Below are 20,021 nucleotides of genomic sequence, written 5' to 3'. Positions count from 1 at the left end.
AATCCATTCTGTTTAGGTAGATGAACGAATCCATCCTCATATACTCAGTTTCAAAAATTGAATGTGTGTGAAAGCCGAAAATCACAAATCTTCTCGGGATTACATGGTTTGTTTACAGTGAGGAACACACTACATAAATATGCATCGGCAGGTACAGTTTCCAACTAGGTTTTACAGTGAAAACATCATGAAGTTCAAACCGAAAATATTAAAAATACTGTGAAAACAGAGTATGAGATTCTAGTGGTACCTATTCTCTTTATGCTATAAGAACAAACGTCTCTCAATTTGCTCAGTACTGAGAGTTAAGACTGTGTGGAAGCCATCAATAAACAAGCTTGAAGGGAACACAGAGTTTCATTCAGTGAGAAAACAATCTACATACATATATATGGGGGTAATAGCTCAACACGGTTATACAGTGAAAATTGCATGAACTTCAAACAGACACTAAAAAACATACTGAGAAACCAGAGTAAGTGTACCTACTGCAACCCATTCACTTTCTGCTAGATGAATGGACGTCTGTCCACATGCTGAACTCTGAGAATAAAGTTTGTGTGAAATCCGTGAATCACCTAGCTTGTTGTGAACACATAGTTTTTTTCTACTGAAAAAAATATATACATATATACTGGGAGGTAATAGCTCAAACTCGACGTAACAGTGAAAAATGCATGAACGTCTAAGTGGCTCTAGGAAATATAATGAGAAACAAGAGTAAGTGTTATAACTGCCACCCATCCACTTAATGCTAGATACACGAAAGACACTACACATGCTCAATTATTAGAGAGAAGTGTGTGTGAAAACCAACAATCACCCACCTTTTTGGGAATGCAAAGATGCTTTTCAGCTGGAAACTACAGTACAAATATATATATGGGGAGGTACAAGCTCCAAATCAGTTTTACACTGAAAATTGCAGGAAATTAAAAACGGCACTAAGAAACAGACTGAGAAAAAAGGGTGAGGGTTCCTCCAGAAACACGTTTCCAGTGTGCTACATGAAAGAAAGTCTCTCCACATGTGTAGCTTTCAACCGAAAAGAAAGCTGGTTTTCCCAACAAGCTAGGTGAAGGACGGCTTTCACACACACTTATCTCTCAGAAATGCGCATGTGGAGAGATGTCATTTCATTTGGCACAAAGAGACAGGATTGTAGGAGAAACAATTACTCTGGTTTCTCAGTCTATATCATAGGGCCGATTTGAAGTTCCTGCAGTTTTCAGTGTAAAACCTAGTTCAACTTGTACCTACCCATATATATGTATGTAGCGGGGTTTGCAACTGGAAGAATCTTTGTGATCCCAACAAGCTAGGTGAAGGACGGCGTTCACACACAATTATCTCTCAGAACTGAGCATGCGGAGAGACGTTCGTTCATCCAGCACAAAGGGAATGTGTTGAAAAGGAAACACTTACTCTGGATTCCCATTCTAATTCCTAGGACCGGTTGGAATTTCATGCAGTTTTCACTGAAAAACCGAGTTGGAACTTGAACCTTCGCATATATATATATGTAGTGGATTTTGCAACTGAAAAGAAACTTTGTGTTCCAAACAAGGTAGGTGAAGGACGGCTTTCACACACACTTTTCTCTCATACCTGAACTTGTGGACAGACTTTCGTTCATGTAGCACAAAGTGAACGGGTTGCAGGAGAAACACTTACTCTGGTTTCTCAGTCTGTTTCCTAGTGCCTGTTTGAAGTTCCTGCAGTTTTCACTGTAAATCCGTGTTTGAGCTACCACTTCTCTATAAATATGTATGTAGTGTACTTTGCAATTGAAAAGAAACTTGGTGTTCCCAAGAAGCTAGGTGAAGGACGGCTTTCACACACACTTATCTCTCAGAACTGAGCATGTGGAGAGACGTTCGTTCATCTAGCTCAAACGGAATGGTTTTCAGGAGAAACACTTACTCTGTTTTCTCAGAATGTTTCCAAGTACCGGTTTGAATTTCCTGCACTTTTCAGTGTAAAAGCGTGTTCGAGATTGTACATCCCCTTATATATTTATTTAGTGGAGTTTGCAACTGTAAAGAATCTCTGTGTTTCCAAATAGCTAGGAGAAGGAAGGCTTTCACACACACTTCTCTCTCAGAACTGAGCATGTGGAGAGACGTTCCTTTATCCAGCACAAAGGGAACGGGTTGCAGGAGAAACATTTACACTGGTTTCTCGGGCTGTTTCTTATTGCCGGTTTGAAGTTCCTGTAGTTTTCACTGTAAACCGATCTGGAACTTCTACCTACCCTTATATATGCATGTTTGGAGTTGGCAACTGGAAAGAAACTTTGTGTTTGAAACTAGCTAGGTGAAGGAAGGCTTTCTCACACACTTATCTATCAGAAATGAGAATGTGGAGAGACATTCGTTCATCTAGCACAAAGGGAACGTGTTGCAATAGAAACACTTACTCTGCTTTCTCAGTCTATTTCCTAGTGCCGGTTACAAGTTCCATCATTTTTCACTGTAAAATCGCGTTGGAACTTTAACCACCCCATATATATGTATGTAGTGGAGTTTGCAACTGAAAAGAAACTTTGTGCTCCCAACAAGCTAGGTTTAGGACGGCTTTCACACGCACGCATCACTCAGAACTGACCGTGTCAAAAACTTTCGTTCATCTAGCACAAATGGAACGGGTTGCAGTAAAAATACTTTCTCTGGTTTCTTAGTCAGTTTCCTAGAGCCGTATTGAATTTCCTGTAAGTTTCACTGTAGCACAGAGTTGGAGAGTGTACATCCCCATATATATGTATGTAGTGGTGTTTACAAAAGATAAGAAATTTTTTTGTTCCCAACAAGCTAGTTGAGAGACGTCTTTCACACACACTTATCTCTCTAAACTGAGCATGTGGAGAGACATTGGTTCATCTCGCACAAAGGGAACGCATTGCAGTGTAAACACTTTCCCTGGTTTGTCAGTTTTGTTTCCTTTTGCCGGTTTGAAGTTCCTGTACTTTTCACTATAAAACCGAGTTGGAGCTTGAACCACACATATATATTTATGCATTGGAATTTCAAATTGGAAAGAATCTATTTGTTCCCAACAAACTATATGAAGAATGACTTTCACACACAATTATCTCTCAGAATTGAGCATGTGAAGAGACGTTCGTTCATCTTGCACAAAGGGAACGGGTTGCAGAGGAAACACTTACTCTGGTTTCTCAGGCTGATTTCTAGTGCCGGTTTGAAGTTCCTGCAGTTTTCACTGTAAAACCGAGTTGGAGCTTATACCTCCCCATATATATGTATGTAGTGGAGTTTGCAACTTAAATATAATTTTGTGTTCCCAACAAGCTAGGTGAAGAACGTCTTTCACACACACTTATCTCCTGGAACTGAGCATGTGGAGACACGTTCATTCATCTAGCACATGTGGACCGGGTTGCAGGGAAACACAGACTCTTGTTTCTCAGTGTGTTTCCTTGTGCAGTTTTGAAATTCCTGTAGTTCTCACTATAGACCGGAGTTGGAACTTGTACCTACCCATATATATGTATGTAGTGGAGTATGAAACTGAAAAGAAACTTTATGTTCCCAACAAGCTAGTTGAGAGACGTCTTTCACACACACTTATCTCTCTAAACTGAGCATGTGGAGAGACGTTGGTTCATCTTGCACAAAGGGAACGCGTTGCTGGGTAAACACTTACACTGGTTTGTCAGATTTGTTTCCTTTTGCCGGTATGAAGTTCCTGCAGTTTTCACTGTAAACCCGAGTTGGAGTTTGTAACTCCCCATACATATGTATGTATTGGAGTTTGTAACTGAAAAGAAGCTTTGGGTTCCCAACTAGTTAGGTGAAGGGCGGCTTTCACACACACTTAACGCTCTAAATTGATCATGTGGAGTGACGTTCGTTCACCTAGCACAAAGGGAATGGTTTACAGGAGAAACACTTACTCTGGATTCTCAGTCTTTTTCCCAGTACCTGTTTAAATTTCCTGTATTTTTCACTGTAAAACCGATTTGGACTTTGTACCACCCCATATATATGTATGTAGTGGGGTTTGCAACTGAAACTAATCTATGTGTTCCCAGCAAGCTAGTTGAAGATCGGCTTTCACACACACTTATGTCTCAGAACTGAGCATGTGGAGAGACGTTCGTTCATCTAGCACAAAGGGAATGGTTTACAGGAGAAACACTTACTCTTGTTTCTCAGTTTCCTAGTAGCTGTTTAAATTTCCTGCAGTTTTCTCTGTAAAACCGAGTTGGAACTTCAACCTCACAATATATATGTATGTAGTGAAGTTTGCAAATGATAAGAACCTTTGTGTTCCCAACAAGCTAGCGTTAGTACGGCTTTTACACACAAGCATCTCTCAGAACTGAACATGTGGAAAAACCTTCGTTCATCTAGCACAAATGGAACGGGTTGCTGTAGAAACACTTACTCTGGTTGCTCTGTCATTTTCCTAGTGCCGGATTGAATTTCCTGTACGTTTCACTGTAAAACCGAATTGTAGAGTTTACCTCCCCATATATATGTATGTAGTGGTGTTTGCAAGTGATAATAAACTTTTTGTTCCTAACGAGCTTAGTGAAGGATTGCTTTCACACACACTTATCTCTCAGAACTGAACATGTGGAGAGACGTTCGTTCATCTTGCACAAAGGGATCGTGTTGCATTGGAAACCCTTACTCTGGTTTCTCATTCTGTTTCTGTGTGCCGTTTTGAAGTTCCAGCCGTTTTCTCTGTAAAACCGAGTTGGAGCTAGTACCTCCACGTATATATGTATGTCCTGTTGTTTCCCACTGAAAAGAATCTCTGTGTTTTTCATAATCTAGGTGATTAACTGCTTTCACACACAGTTAACTCTCAAAATTTTGGTCATGTATAAACTTTCGTTCATTTGACTTAAATGAATGGGTTGCAATAATAACACTTTCTCTAGTTTCTCAGTATGTTTCCTAGTGCCCGTTTGAAATTTATGACATTTTGTTTTAAACTGAGTTGAAGCTTGTACCTCCCCGTATATCTATCTGTAAATCAAAGTCAACTGTGTGTTCCGAACAAGCTTTTTTATTGTAGTTATTTTAGTGTTTCACAAATATTCATCTCTCAGATTTGATCATGTTCAGAGGCTATAGTTCATGTAGCATTAGTGTAATGTGGAGCAATTCAAACACTCTGATTTCTCAGTATGTTTCCTAGTGCCTGTTTCAATTTCATTCTTTTTCCCCTGTAAAACATTGTTTTAGCAAGTACCTTCCCATATATATTTATATAGTGTGTTTCACCAGTCGAAAGATACATTATGTTCCATGAAGTGAAATTATTGTCGTCTTTCACATACATTCAACTCTCAGAATTGATCATGTGGAGATGCGTTCGTTCATCTAACATTAAACGAGTGGGGAACAGTAGAAACAGTCTGATTTCTCAGTATGTTTCCTTGTGCCTTTTTGAAGTTTATGAAATTTTCACTGTAAAAATGAATTGTAGCTAGTCCTCCCCTTATATATATGTTTTGTGATTCCCCACACAAGAGAGGTTGTGTTTTCCTGACAAAAGAGGTAATTGTTTGCTTTCACACACATTCAACCCTCAGAAATTAGCTGTGGGTAAACGTTCGTTAATCTAGCATAAAAGAAATGGATTGCAGTAGAAAGTCTTACTCTGGTTTCTTGTATGGTTTCTTAGTGCCTGTATAAAGTTCACATAATTTTCACTCTTAAACTGAGTTACAATGAACACCTCCCCTTATATATGTATGTATTCTAGTTTTCCACCCAAAAGAAACTGTGTCTTCCCAACAAGCTAATCGTTTGGCGGTATTCACACACATTCAACCCTCAGAATTCAGCATGTGTTGAGGCGTTCTTTTATCCAGCATAAAAGGTAGAGTGAATTGTAGTAAGACATTCTCTGATTTCTCTGTATGTTTTCAAGGGCTGGTTTCAATGTAAAAGTTGATTGCCCTGGAAAATACAATTGCTGTGATTGCTTCCCCTTCGATATGTAAGTAACGTAGTTCCTCTAGACCAGAAACTATGGCTTTCCAAATAGTTATGTGAAGGACGTCTCCAACAGACGTACTGATGTCAGAAGTGACCATGTGGAGAGGCGTTCTTTCATTCAGCATAAAATGTAGAGTGACATGTAGAAATAATTACTCTGATTTCTCAGCATGATTCTTAAAGCCGGTCTCAAGTAAAAGCAGTTTGCAACGGAAAAGAGCCCTGGAGTTTTTGCTTCCCCTTAGATATGTATCTAGCCTAATTCCCCGTGGCCAGAAACTCTGGGTTTCCAAAAACCTAAGTGAAGGAGGCTGCAACACAGATTCCATTTCCAAAATGGTACATGTGAGGACGCATTCCTTTATGTAACGTAAACAGCAAGGCTTACCTCAAGCACTTACCATGATTTCTCAGCATGTTTCCTAGAGTAGGTTTAAAGTTAAAAGCATTTTTTGCTCAAAAACCTTATTAGAGCTTGTACCTTCTCTTATATTTATAGGTCAGGCAGTGCCCCTAACACCAAAATTCTGTGTTCCAACAGGGTTGGTGAAGGATGGTTTTCGCACACTTTCAGTTTTCTCTCCCCCACCCTCTTTTGCTAAGGGAATCATGCAGGTTGTCTATTATGGAAGCCAAGGAATTTTTTTTCATTTAGGATCAACCTCGGAGAAAACTGAGACTTGCTTCTCCTTCATTTCACTGCTAGATTTCCTCTTGATGCATTTCCAAAACCTCAAGTGTGTGTTCCTGTAACCAAGAAATTATTTCAAAGAAAATGAGCAGGTTTCCATAAGGCCACTACTTCTTTTATATTCTTGCTTTTTAATACCTCTTTTCCATCTATCTCCAGTTATCTTATTTGTATGTACTTTGGTTGTGGCTGAAGGCTAATCAGCAATAGTGTAGAAATTATTGTTTGATATTACTAATCTACTTTCTTTCCATGGATATTTGAATTATCATTGGATTTTAGGGAAGATAATTTCTTTTAAAAAATTCTGGTAAGTATCTTGTGGGTGATTCTGAATCTCTTCTTTAAGAATTATAATGCTTAATTTCTGAATAAGTGATATTTTCATAGAGCTCAAAATTCCAAAGGTTTGAGTGCCACCACTCTCCCAAAGCCTTTCAAACTTTTCCTTGGGGGCACTCAGAACTGCGTGTGTGTGTGTGTGTCCTTCTGGACTTAGTTTAGCCTGAAATGAGCAAAGGGAAGTACCCCCCTTTTTACACAAACTGCAGAAGACTTTCACAAATTTATAAATTTCAAAAATATATGAACTGTAATGTTGTAGAATTTTACAAGAGGCAGTGACCTTCAGAGCTGTCAACAATGGAAGCAGAACAGTTGGAGGAACAGCAGGTGCTCGTGCTCAGTGGCTGAAGTCACATAACATCCACGGCCACCTCTGGTTAATCTTATAGAGTTGGTGCTGTCTGCAGGCTTTCAGGGCTGTGCCCCCCTCCCCACCAAATATATATATTAGGAAAAGTGGTGAGCCTCAGTATGAGAAACAATAAAGAATTAAAAGGGGAAATTGAGTTTATTGTTTTTAAAAAGAAAAATTAGCATCCAGGTAGTTTAATTTCAGCTCCGAATAGACTGATGTAATAACACTGACAAGGATGCGTAAACACCTGTAAGATCATGGGGCAGGACTGAAGACTCTGAAACAGCAATACCCACACACAACCTTCACTGCTGTCCTTGACAACCTTATTGAATTACTTGATTTAAAAAAGACCATAGATATTAAATATCATCATTTTGAGAAAGCAGTTCTTTTGAAATCTTATATACTAATGTAACTGAATTGGATAAAGATATGCTAAATTTGTGATAAAGTATCCAAACAGGTAACGATTACTGAAAACACCACAAATTGAAGATGACCACAGGATAATGTGCATATATACTTTAATGATCTGGAAGAATCAGCTCACCATTGTATTCAAGACATCTAGAGATGATGTCAAATTTGGTTGTCCTTGGATACCTTTTTGTGAATGTTAGAATGAAGTCAGGGTCAAGCACACAAATTTAGTTTAAAAGCAAAAGGTGAAACAGACTTCTTTTCAAAAAGCTATTGTGTCTGGCTAGAAATCATCGAATCCATGGGTCAATGGAAGAAAAAAAACCTAGTGACCACGTGACTGTTTCAGGAGCTGGTGGTAAAATGACAGTTGACAATTATTTAAATTAGATATGATATTGATGTCCAACTGACCCAATGATTTTTAGTCCATGTGCAAAAAATATATCAAGGAATACATACTGATTTATGTTTTCTCAGCTGTGTTGCCCCCCTTCAAGCCTGCATTCTGATTGGGAATCTAATAACTTCTACTGCAGGGAGGAGGATTTTCAGAAAAGGAGTGTCCCCCAACTGAGAAAATGAAGAAAAATTAGATGTACACTGTAGAGACACAGGGAGATCTGTTGAGCCAGACGACACTTGCTTTACTGTCAATTAGTAGGAGGCGCAGCTTTTTGATGAGTTGGGTAACATATTGCTGCTTTTCTCAAGGTATTGCCCACGGCTCTTGAGAAGTGATGAAGTGGGGCCAAGGAATTAGCCTCCGAATGCCCTCTGCCATGGATGTTGTCTCTATTTTCCACTTTTAAGATTTAGCTTAGACATGTTGCAGTGTCTTACCAAGTGAGCTACAGACAGTAAGTGCATCTTGAAGCACACGACTCTTTCCTTCTCACTGCAGCAGAGAACCTCTGCATTGGAGCATCCTGAGATGGCATCCGTGGTCATTTTTCATGTTAGGAATCAGTAAAGATGCTATGTCCACATGGATGAGGAGGGTAAGGTTTCAGTCTCTAAAGTGGTAATGATGGGTTGACCTTTTCACTTAATGAGTCTCACATCAACAAATGCATGTCTGTTCTGGACCAAGAAGAAACAAATGTTTCAAAAATAATAGCTTGAAAGGTCAGTGGGACAAGTCAGGCATCTTCTTCATGTCTTCAAGTTCAGATATCAAACATGGGTTTCCTATCCTGAGTGATACTGACAATTTGTCATGCTCTGCGCCTCATGTATACCAAAGGCTTTCCTAGATAAAATGTCTAGAAATGGTAACATTCTTGATATCTGTTAAACAGGGGAAGATGAAGGAATTAAAATTAGTCCCTAATGTGCATTGATTTTTTTAAAGACATCAATTTTACAGAAATTTTGAAGAATTAAAGTGACAGAAAATTTCAAAGCACCTTCTCCTTCTGGTAGAAAACTCTTCTGTTTTCCTTTTTTGATGAATGTGACATAGAACCAGTACTACTATTGTTTGTATTGTACTTAGGGTTTACAGAGTAATTCACAGCTATCCTCCTATTTCATCTGTGCAATGACCTCTGGAAGATAAGGTTTCCTAGTTATGCTTTTTAATGTCTATTTTTTAACTCTGTCTAAAAGCAGATTGATTGAGCTCCATTTGCTCAATTTAGACGGCTGGACTGATTAATTGTGTCAGAACATTCCAGGAGGCAGATGAAAGGAAGAGACAGGGGTTCTACATGATGGAAACTGTTCCTGAAATGATTTGGCCAACAGCCTTATCCATTTTTCCCACGGCTGGAAACAAAACACAACCCAAGGCAAGGAAAACAGGGAGTCCATGTGACTCCAACCTTGGCACGTAGAGTCACGGCTGTCCTCCTGTGCCTTGGAGAAGAGGATGCTTTGGGTCTCTGTTCTACAATCTCTGTTTTGCTTTTCCTCCACAGTGTCTTATTTTACTAGCATATGCTGTAACTTGACTTACATTTCATAACATTAAAACAAAAATCAGGAACTCTTTATCATTTATTAACTAATTGGTAAATAGTTTTTCATGAATTTTTAACTTTATTATTAGGACTTACCGTGGCAATGTACAACAGCTAGTTCCCCAGATAACAGCAGTAGCTTACACATGCTAAACTTGTATTTCCCTCTTACATAAAGAAGTCAAGCAATTGGTACCGCAAGGCTGGTTTGCATGAAGGCCCCAGGGTCAGAGAACCAGATGCTTGTTATTTTCAGCCCGTCAACTTGATGGCCCAAAGTGGCTGCCTGAGGGTCAACCATCAAGTCCACATTCCAGGCAGCAGAGAGGAGGGAAGAAAGGTGCTTCAGTTCCCTTTTGGGATGGTTCTGTAAAGTCCCAGGTAGCTTTCCTGCTTTTATCTTGTTTAGACAGAGGGCTGAGAGACAGCTTGCTATGAGGTAAGCTCAGCTGAGGACCAGGCATCTCCCTCGAGGGGAGGAGAGGGAGGGGGCAAGGGGGCACCTCTCATCCTGCACGTGGTGTAAGGCACCACGATGAGCCGCCAGGGGCCTCCGCAGTCCGTCCATTGCTTCGGGCTGCACTGAGCGGCTGGTAACGGTTGAGATTTTCATGTAGAGCTGCGTGTATGCTGGAACAATTGCTCAGTTCATTTAAACTAATGGCTAGCAGAGCACGTTGGAGAACACATTTGTTCTCACCTTCTAGCCAGGGACCCTCCCGCCAGGTTTCTGTCCTGCTGTTCATTTCCACATTATTTCCCAAGACTTCCGGAACAAATGTAAGAAGCCTGATGTTCAAATGCTTTTCCGTGTGATTCCCCCCTTGTTATTTGTAGGAACAGCAAATTGCCTAGAGAACATTGGACAAAATGCCAACACCCCATTTTTTTAAGTGTCTGAGATTTGGTGTTAGGAAATAAAAGAAATTTCCAGGAACACCCTTAAGAAACATTATTTCTTTCAAATGTGATTTGGAAAAGCAAAGGAAAATACATTTTATAGCACAGCTTTTAAGACAGCTGAAGAGGCAGTAAGTTCCCATAATGTAACTTCCAACAATTCTTTATATTTCTCTTAGAATTTCCTTGGTTCTTGATGTAAATTTTTAATAATTAATATCAGCTTTCTATTCTTTCTCTTCCTGTAGTTGTAGAATTAATGTGAAAATAGCTCTTTGTGTCACTGATGAAGCCTCCTGGTCAGACTTCTAGCTAAACAGCTTGTGTACGTTTTGGTGGCAGGTGTGCTAAATAGTAGTTTTCAGGCACATGAGGGATACCCATCACACCAGCACTGCGGGAGCCTATTTCTCACCCACGACCAGGTGAGAACCTCCTTTCTTCCGCCGCCTCACCCAGGCCCCCATATTCTGATTCTTTCTCACGACCCATTTTCATAAATTTCAGCCCTGCACAAGCAGAGGAAGTCTTGGTTTCTCAAAGACCAGGAAATTAGTTCTAGGTTTTCTGTTAAAGGACAGTGTATAAAATCAGGCACTTTGATATGTCTTTTGAGGTCTCAGGATCCCTGCATTTAAAACAAGAACTTGAGTTACAATACTATTCTCTTCCACTTTTGAAATTCTAAAGCTCCACACAATAGCTTTTTTTAATTGCTAAAATTTTTCTAGAATATATTTTTTGAAGATTCACAAATATCTGTTAATTTATATTTAAAAATGTTATATTTAAGAAATGGAATATTTACATTTAAATAGGAATTTAAGTCAAGAAATGTTTGATACTGAATGTTTACTATGAATTCAAGTATGTAAGCTTGATGTCTGTGGTACTGTCGATAAACCACAAAATTTGAGAGTTGTTGGTTAAAGTTTATCTGGGGCAAAATGAGGACCAGATTCCAGGTGACAGCATCTCAGAGAGCTTGCAGGAACTGCTCTGAAGATGAGGGGGAGCTCAGAATTATATAAGATTTTAGTGAAGGGGGACGTGCGGTCCAGTACACGGTTAGGCAGAGGCTGCTGCTAGTCAAGGAGCAGGTGTCTCTGTTAATGATTTTAGTGCTTTTCTAGATAGGAAGAGATGCAAGAATTTGGGCTCATAAAATTTCCTGAAAATGTCTAACTATCTGAAGACTTTTCTGCCCATTTTCCCAGAGCACAGAGCGCCCCATTCCTGATGTTTAGAGGGTGTTGGAGGTCAGCAGCTGCAGTGGCTCATGACTAAAGCAAATCAGAGGCAGATGACAAGTGCCAATTTTTAGTTGACAATATGTATATATTGTAGGAAAAAATGTTACTTTCCAACCCTACCCGTACTCTAGTTTTAGTTAGAGATCAACGGATTACTGTGTTAGATGACTTAGGTCAGACGAGAGGGCGACGGATTCGTCTCGTGAGCCGGCCGGTGCTCTATGTCAGCCTCCTTGATCACATTCAATTTCCTTTCTCTTCAAACAGCATGCTTCTGATTTTGTGAAGTATGGAGCCTGTCCTGAGCACATGGGGTCTGGAGATGGCCCTGTTCCTGTGGTCTTTGTTTATTCTGTGAATTATGGTGTGAAACTTTATGTGCCCAAGCTTCATCATAACTTCAAATTTAAAGGATTTAAATATGGGAGATGGATGCCAAGTTCTGGGAATAGATTTTCAGGATAACAGCCAGGATTGGTAAAAAGTAGGGAGAATGGATACAGCCTTCAAAAAAGAAATGCTATTTTACAATTTCTGGCAGAAAAATTAAAAGGCTTGTTGGGATTCTATCAGGAATGTTTAATTGGTAGACTTGTCTCCCATTTTCACGAAACAAAATAATTTTATTATTTGTTCAGGGCCTACTATCTGGCAATGAGGTAGCCCCTTTGCATTTAGTTTTATCATTTAATCTCTACAAAGAATCCTAGGAGAACACACGTGTCACAGGTGAGGGAACCAAGAACATCCAGGGTATGTGACAGGAAGGCAGATGGGCTGGAGGGCTTACCCTCCTTCAGGCTGAGACAGAGACACCAAGGCTTATTGACAAGCATGTTGCTGAAGTGGTTTACTTAATACTTTGCTTCCTTCATGAAGTGGACCCCTTGAAATTGTTTATGTCTGGCTTATCTTCCCCTCTGTCCTCTACCTCAGGACTTCTCATAAGTAGAATGAATTCGGCCTCAACTTATTCAGTAAAACCAGAAAATATAAAATTAGGCCACACTAATGTCTGATTAGTCCTTGTAATTCAGTAATTCCTAAAATTCCTAGAAACGCAAGGAAGGTGTGTTACCTCGGGGACTGAGTGCATTTGAAGAGTGAGAAATGTAGTGTGATCTGGTAAAGGCATAGGCTGTATAGACAAAGATCCGGGTTTGGATCCTGGCTCCACCATGTACTGGAAACATGACCATCCAGAGCCTCAGTTTCTTCATGTGTTGAATGGGCTGATGGAGCTCACCTCCAAGCAGTCAGGTCAAAATGAGATGGTACGAGTGACTCTCAGGCAGAATGCTTGACATAGTGCTAGTTACTCTTGCTGCTTTATAATGTCTTCTTAGGTAATTCTGTTGTCCATTGGCTTGCGAATACCTCCTCATTTGGTTTAAGAAAAATAGCATGCCTTCAGAATTTTAAAATAGGGAATGAAGATTTGCTGAATACTGCTGGGTGTATTCTTATAGTTCATTTATTAAAAAAAAAGTAGGAGTTCTCTAAACAGAATTTATTCAGTGTGCCTTGAATATGATTCAGTTAAATATGATTTTCCTTTAAATTCTTTTCAGAAATTTTCTGTGATATTTTTATTGAATAGTAGTTGAAGTTTTCTGAGGAGGGGTTACATTTTAAAAAGTTTATTCTAGTAACAATTGATACATTAAATAAATGATTCATATCCCTGGACAGCGTAAAGCCCTGTTTTTTTTTTAATATATAAAATTTTGGGGGATAGTTCTATGACATTTTATTGGGCAGAAGTATTTCCCATTTCCATTTTACAGGCAGAGGAGATGAGTCACACGATACTCATTATACAAGAGCAGCAGAGGTTGATTAATTTGGGCAGAAGAGGAAAAGTGTGTGGAGAAAAAATCCTTGCTTCTCAAACTGGTCACATTCTGTGGTGCTGTGCAGCTGAAACGGTTTTGAATTTGTTTCTGGGTTGTCCTAGATTTCGGCCCATGTGCCTGGAAAGGTCTCTCAGGCAAACATGCTAATTTAAGAAGTTTGTCATTCTAAATGCTCTTAAGAGGATTAAACAAATTCCACAGCAAATAAATGAACATGTTTGGAAGGTTTCCCACCCTCATGTAATTTCCAGAAAACAGACAGTATTCACTTGCTAAACCAAACACACAGGTATATTAATGAGCCTGACTCACATGACTGGACAGCAAGGAGGGAGCCTCATCTATTGGGTGAGTTCTGCTGCAAGAACCGCACCTGAAGGTTTAATTAGTATTTATTTCCAGCGAGTGCTGCTCCAGCCTTTTTCTCCCCAATGTAAGAAAGCGCCCTCCTTGCCTGGCCGTTAGTGTGCAGAGCCCCGCGGCTACAACACTCCCCTGATCATCAGGAGGCTGATGGAGCCAGTTTGGTTAGAAACGTTTAGCTACACTCGCAGCGGGGATCATCAGTCACTTCTGTGTGTTGACCTCCATGTGCAGGGGAGAAAATCGAGTTTTGCTGGCGACAAACGCTAATTGACCACCAGTTGTTTCAGAGGGACTGTGATGTTGAAAACTGGAGTCCCTTTCATTTTTATATGTTGGATGCAGACAAACTGCACGGCGACACCCCCACTGTAAGTACACCCACCAGGGAGGGGGTCGGAATTTGGATCTGCACGTATTCAGATCCTGGCACTGGTCAGCTTACTGTGTTCTCGCTGGGTTTGGGAGACTGTTTCCGTAGTGATTGATTTGGTTTCCAATAAATTTGCACAGCCGTCTCCTTCAGTCAAGTTCTGATGAGTTCAGTTGGGAGGGGCATGTGAAATTGGGGCAGGCAGAGAGGTGCAATGAAGACTAGACACCATCTGGTTACCTCTCATTTTTTATGGGCCCAAAAATGGTTGTCTTGTTTTCTTTTCCCCTCCATCCACCCCTTCAGGTCAGGGAGTCGTCTTCAAGAATATCTTCCTAAAATATAAAGTAATGAAGAAGGCAGTGTGTCCCTTTGGTTGATTTCGTTTGAGTTGGGTTCATTATTAAAGATTTTCTGGTGAGGATTTTATGAGCTCTTAAAAGCTGGAAGAGCAGCACAACCAAGGAGAGAAAGTCAGAGAAACGAGTCAGCGGCCCCTGTGAGGTCTGGGGGACGAGGGCAGGAGGTGGTGCAGAGGCAGCACCGTGGCCTCCCCTGCAGCCCTGAGGGCAACGTGCGCATGTAAAGCCAGCGTCTCTTGTCACCATGTGTTCTAACAGGACTCCCACTAAAAGAATGCTTGGAGATTTGGGGAGGCCTTACCGTTTACCCTCTTGTCAAACATCTTTAATGCTGACTGTATTTATTCAAGATGACACAGAGATCACCTGCAGAGCTTGAGGGAGCGGTGCTTGCTTCCTGTCTTGCCCGCCCCAGGCTCACTCATCAGACTCCTGATTCTTGCAGGCACTGCAGTGCCCGTGGGGAGACCTCTGCTCCTGGGGGTCTCTGCTCCTGTGGTGGGAGCTCTGCTCCTCGGGGAGGTGGGCACGGGAGTGCTCACATTGGTGCCGGTCACACCAGCGCTGATCCTTCTCCACGTGATGAGCCCTTTGTGTAAGTAGTAGAGGTGGGATCCAGAGTCTTCCTCTGTCTACAGAGTTCTCCAGTAAAGCCAACTTGGAGGAAAGAAAGAAAATGCCTACTGTTCCATGACTGTGTCCTAAGGGTTTAAAGCTCACTGTGGAGCACACGTGAGATCTCATCCAGTAAATACTCTGGGGTCTTGACACTGACTTGTCATGAATTTGGCATTCTCATAATGTTATTTCTCTTATAATATGTCTAAGCAATCATTTTTGTGTGATGGTTATATGTGCATAAATGTCCTGAAGAAACTGTTGTTGATGGAAGTGTGGGCATCAGTGATACCACAAGGGCTGGTGGTCCTGGGGGCTGTCCGAGCCCCACACCATTTGTTACCAGCAGTCTTTCAGATTGCATCTTATTCCAGAGCTCACCGGGGCTCCCATCTCTCACTATGTGTCTTGAGAGGATATTTGTTCAGGGGGGAGGGGACAGGATGCTTCCAAGTCTGGGTTCTGGGGCTCCCTGTCTAAAGGTGGCACTGGCACAAATCCTTTATTCATGGAGTAATGAAGCCCCACAGTCTCGTGGCTAATTGGGCCTCCCTGTCCTTCTTCATGTGAGGAGCCGGAGGGTTTGGGTTAGGCCCCCAAACCTGTTATTGGTGAGCTTTCAGCCCTATCACACCACCTGGGTTGTCCCGTTTCAGTCACATGACTTTGATTTTTGCAGATAGGTGTGACTCCTGGACAGTGCCTGGGACATCCAGGTTTCCCCTACAGTAGGGACAGTGAAGAAATTTCAACCCATAAGGTGTGTTTGGGGGCCTCGAGGACAAGTAGGGACCCACAGACAGATATCTGGGTGGGTGGCGATCAGGCCCGAGTCTTGGAAAGACAGAGATTCCATTACTGTTGTAACAGTGAACTTAAGGGAGGAATTCGGGAAGGTCTGATGCATTTGAGATTAAAAGTATTATCTGGCTTTTATTGTTAGAAGTAGTGGTTTTTAACCCTTAAACTCATTCCAGCTTTTTATAAGAAATATTTTGTAGCCTTTCTTTTTTGGTGCCCGGAATTGAACATCATAGAAAGTGTAACCTAAGTATAAATATGATAAACAAATAGACAGGTAGATGGAAAGATGCGGTACCTCAATTCTTATATTATGGGGTATTTTATATTTATGCTAATTAGTGACCTCTCAGGACAAAAAGCACATACAAAGGAAGTCACTTCTAATAAACTATTTTTCCAAGCCTTACCTAACTGGGAAACAAGTGGCTTCACAATGTTAGAGCACCTTCCAGGCCCCGGGGAAATCTCCTTGTCACAGTTACACTTGCTGATGGTGTCTTGTGCCAAGTGCAAGCACATGCGGCTCGGAAGCTGCCCGGAGGCGGACTCTGGGTATTCCTTCTCCGTCGCAGCTGTGAGGGAGCCTTGCCTTTCCTGACTACAACCACAGAGGCGATTTTAAGTCTCTGAAAACTGCCATACCAGTGTATATCACAACCCCCACATGATATGTTGAATAAAGTAGAAAACTTTAAGTGCCTCCTTTAAAATAGAAATAAGATATAAAATAAATCATGATTTAAAAAATTCTAGTGCCCGAATTAGTGCTACATTACACTGGATGCATTATTTGGTTAGACAACTTCATTACTGCTTTCCATACCACATCTTCTAGTTAGATTTTATTTATCTGTTTTTTCCCTAAAGAAAAAAATCATATGAATCATTCTTGTGTCAGAGGTGATGAGCAGAGAGCAAGTGCAAAACCAGAAATCGTGATGCTGGTCAGTCTAATATCAGCTTCGTCACTGCACAGATCATGTTAACTCATTTTACTGCACTTTTTGGAATTACCTTCTTACTTGGAAAAACCTCTGTGTCAGTTAGATTTGTTAGTAAAACAATTCTTTTTCTTACTTAGTGCATCAGTGATGTTTTCAAGATGATAAAAAATTTGCCCATGGCATTTAAACAGTTGCTTGTTCTCGTAATTCATGGCTCACGGTCTCGTACTTGTCACAACTGGAGAACTGTGTTTTCTGTGTGCAAATTCTCATTGCTTTGGGGACACAGGGACACGTGTCCTTACTGGATGGAGTATGATAGTAGTTGTTTGCATTCTCTCCCTAAATCCTGTGTTATGATTCCTGTTAACTTACAAAATATGAATATTGTTATTTACCTAAATAGCTAACATCGCACCAGTGATGAATATCAAATTGGCCCAACTAGGAATTCCAATATTAAGTGAGATAGTAATTTCACAACCCACACTTCCAAAAATTTGGATTGATGGTTCAATTATACCAGGGACATTACCTGTTTTAATTGAATCAATCACTGCTTTCTTCAATAAAATTTCCATTCCATCTGCTCTTTTGGTTTATTGTTCTTCAGTGTTTTGTTTGCTTTCTTTCCCAAATATATGTGATTTTGGCTTTTGTCATTGAAAATCCTTGCTGGTTTTGCTACCTCATGCTGGAGAGGAAGCCTTGTGACTGTTTTATAGTCACTGGTTTCATGGTTGTATGAGTGCTTAATGCCACCTTGCAGGGGTGTACAGACCTAATGAAGTGTGTACATAAAAGGCTTAGTCTACACTGAGTGCAGGGTTAGTGTGAGCAGCTCATGTCATCAGTAACATAGTTAATCCATTACAATCATCCTCTGTTAATCAGTGTTATCCTTCTAACGTCTCCAGGAGAGGAAATGTAGTATTCTAAATGCAAATTTTTGCCACTCTTTTAGTCATTTCAACACCTTTAAAGCTTTGCATAATAGGACTGTGTGCCTGCTATTCCTACTTCTGCTCCTGACCCAGGACGCGGTCCCCACGGCTGATGATCCACAAGACACTGGATTCTTGGTCCCATGGCTCTGTGTGTTCTGGGACATCTGGGGACTTCAGCACTGTTTTAGGGGCTTTGGGTCCCACCTCTTCATAGCATTGCTGAGATGAGATCTGTGGTTTCACCCTCTTTCTTGAGTGTACGGTTCATTTTTTCTAGAACCAACACACACCACCGTGGCAACACTGCTTTGACCATGTGCTGGGCCAGCGAATGCTTGTCAGTTCTTGGGTTTAAATTTTCTGTTCTAATTTCTAAAATGGGGTATATTGACAGACACTCTCCATGTAAACAGAAGCTCTGTGGGGTTTTCAGCAACTTCTAAGAGCATAAATATTCCTGAAGCAGCTAAACTTCCTCCCAACAAGTGAGGAGCAAGCAGGCAAGTCCTGGGTGCCTGTGGCGGCCAAGCTGTGCAGCCCAGGCTGCTCACTGAGGAGCAAGGAGAAAATCTTAAAAACCTACTTTCATGCTGTCTTTCACAGAATCTCAGAAATGAAAGGTTTAATATCTAAAGAGGGGTGATTTTTTTAAATAAATTTTTTATTTTTTTCCTTTTTCAGTTTTATTAGGTAGAATTATTACAGTTCAACTTAACATACACAAATTGCATGTAAATACATGTATAGAGTATACTGCATTTTTTAGTTTACATATATGTACTAATTACTCTTTCTAAGAACAGATTAGAAATTTAGATTTTTAAAATTACAGTTACCAGAGGAATAAGGACATCTGCAAAAGAATAATAAACAGAATATGGTAATCCAATCACAAAGGACAGTCAGATGTGCTTACATATATTCAAGAAATCAAAATATTTAGTTCATTTGTGGTCTTATCATTATTGCTATTAATTTTAGATTTCCCATAAATGAAGTCATGTGGCATTTTTCTTTCTCTTTCAACCCCAGTTCACTTAGAATGACGGTCTTCAGGTCCATCCATGTTGCTGCAAATGGCATCTTTTATGGCTGAGTAGTATTCCATTGTATATACGTATCAGCTCGTCTTTATCCAGTCATGTGCTGATGGACATTTCTGTTGTTTACATGTTCCTTGTTCTATGTCCCTTCTGGCAACAATTACGGATTTTAAATATTTTCCACTTTAAAATCCTTCCTGAAGGAGATGTGGTAACTGGAATCAAAAACAGTTACAGCACAGGGTGGTGTGTGATGGGCCCTGGGGGCTTGGTAGAAAGGTTGGCAGTAAGGATTTCAGATTCTTATCAAATGATTCCACCTCTTGTAGCCCTGCTGACTGCCTCTCTCACGGCCTGCCCTACAAGTCTGACCAGTCCCTTCTATGAATCCTACTGTATTGTGCACAAATTTGTCCAAATGGTGTCATCCAGCAGGGACCTTAAGTGAGGCACCCAAGCTCCTGTGTTGGTTTCTTTCATCAGCCCTTAAACTTCCTTGGGAGCCAGGACTGTCTCATTGCCCCAAGGATCCCTAATGTCTAGTGAGATGCCTGATACAGCTGGTACTTAACGAGCACATCGGTCAAATGGAAAAACCTGATTAAAGAAAAGGCCCTCATTTTTCAGACATGCCTACCTGAGTACATAGGGTAAAATGACATGTCTTCTTGGATTTGCTGTCAAATACCTCAACAAAGGACAAATAAAAGAATGAAGGTCTGAATAAAGGAAATATGGGAAAGTTTGTGAATTCCTTAATCTGGGTGATGGGCTTACTCTACTATACTTACTGATGTATACTTAA

Source organism: Vicugna pacos, unplaced genomic scaffold (assembly GCF_048564905.1).
Source record: "Vicugna pacos unplaced genomic scaffold, VicPac4 scaffold_19, whole genome shotgun sequence".
Classification (NCBI taxonomy): domain Eukaryota; kingdom Metazoa; phylum Chordata; class Mammalia; order Artiodactyla; family Camelidae; genus Vicugna; species Vicugna pacos.
This window is presented reverse-complemented; position numbering follows the sequence as displayed.